The sequence below is a fragment of the Octodon degus genome, unplaced genomic scaffold, assembly GCF_000260255.1.
Source record: "Octodon degus isolate 3935 unplaced genomic scaffold, OctDeg1.0 scaffold00004, whole genome shotgun sequence".
Taxonomy (NCBI): domain Eukaryota; kingdom Metazoa; phylum Chordata; class Mammalia; order Rodentia; family Octodontidae; genus Octodon; species Octodon degus.
Genome location: NW_004524580.1, coordinates 194165 through 196021, shown reverse-complemented (window position 1 = coordinate 196021; position 1857 = coordinate 194165). Strand labels below are relative to the sequence as shown.

Sequence of the window (1857 nt, the reverse complement as noted above, 5' to 3'; positions counted from 1 at the left end):
ATTAAGACTGGGCATGGTGGAGCACACCTGTAATCCCAGCTCTTTGGGAGGCTGAACACAAAATCATTACGAGTCTGATCTATGTAGTGAGACCTTGTAAACCTTATACCAAATACCCTGTGGACCCTTACTAAAATACAAAAAAAAAAGAGTATTCCCATTGTTATTATTTGCCCTATACTGGGCTTCTTAACATAAGAACACAGAACAAAGGCTTGTGATTAGTCCTTAATTTAAGATCTGATTTTATGTTGCATCAATAAAATGCAGTAATAAAACAGGACAGAAAAAGATAAAAGCTGATTAGTACTAAGTGAGAAGTTTTGTGAGGCCTCTGAAGTAACTTTGTGAAATGCCCATTGCGATGATTCGCTCAGTATGGAGAACACAGTGTTCACCTTCATTTCTCATTGCTCACTAGTCAGGATGGCTCCATGGCTCCTACAGGGCTCCTTGCAACACTCAACTGGTCGTTGTCTACTCTGGTTGATGGGGGTGGAAGGCAACTGCTGACTCTAAGGAGCTGGAATGTCTTGAAGACGGGATGTTTTGCCAACTTCAGATGGGCAGAGATGGGCCTAACAGGCAAAACTGGAAAACTCTCTAGGGGACAACCAGGTAAAAGTTAATTATTCAGCCCAAGTGTCACTGTGCCTGCTTGCCTACATTACTACCAAAAGCAAGCACCTGTACTCAGCAGAACACTCTGCCTTTGTTGTCCCTCAATGAATCTGAGAGTTTGAGTCAGTTCAGGCTCAACTTTGGTGGGGGTCCCCTGACCCTCTACAAAAGTACTGTCTGTCTCTCATATCTTCATTCATTCCTCTGAAAGGGTTTGCTGGGCTGAATCTCTAAAGTAGCTTTATAAAATATCCATTGCCTAGGTCTTGGACTCTACAGCATTTACTGCCAGTGCCCATCACATACTGGCTAAGGACCTTGACTCCCTGCACCCCCAGGGTTTGTACAACCAGCCTTGTGCCTAGGCCAACTGGCACCTCAGGCTATAGGATAGGAAGGCCCAGAGTGGGGGTGGTAGGAAGTGGCAGCAAGGGTCCTGTGCAGCTCTCTCCAATCACACCTGGCAGGAGCTGGATAGAAGCCACAGCGGACTGATAGATACAGCAGTCATATCGAAAAGTGATAGCATAAGAATTTGGAAAATGTTCCTAGAAAAGCCAAGAAATGACTCTGTGACAAAAAGTGATTGTTATCTTACTTCCTCTAACAATAACACCTCCACCATCTCTGGTTACTATATTTACTACTGACTAATACCAGTTTCAACACCACTGTCATCTTCCCGCCAGCACCAGCACTGCCACTTCCTCCACACCACCGCCACACTCTGTCACTGCCACAGTCCCTACTTTCCTGTCCCCACTGTGCTGACATTATACTGCTGGGCTGCATTACCACCTTCACCTACCAACCCTGCATAAGTCACAGGGTCTCTAAAAGTGCTAAACACACTCTGATCATTGTATGCATTGCCTCTGAATATAATTTAAATTTCTAATGCTGGATTTAAAATTCTTACAGTAGTTTAAACTAGGAAATACTTGCTAAGGTCCCAAGTGACTGGCAAATGTTAAACAGAAGGGTGTTAGTTTTGCTATGCAACATCTTGGAAACAAAAAGTGTTGAGCTACTCTTAAACTTTGCATAATTATCCTCAAACAAAAGATGAAAACAACAACCAGAAGTTAGACAACTTTTTGCACAATGAAGTTAACTTCAGCATATATAAGAAGGAATCTAGCCAAGCACAGTGGTGCATATCTGTAATCCCAGCACTTGGGAGGCTGAGGCAGGAGGATGGCAAATTCAAGTCTTACATGGGCAACTTTAACAAGA

General features: G+C 43.5%; 1 pseudogene; it reads left to right on the top strand.

The window, feature by feature from the left end:
* Positions 1–434: 434 nt before the first annotated feature.
* Positions 435–1857, top strand: part of LOC101585367 — a 10937-nt pseudogene continuing 9514 nt past the window's right edge.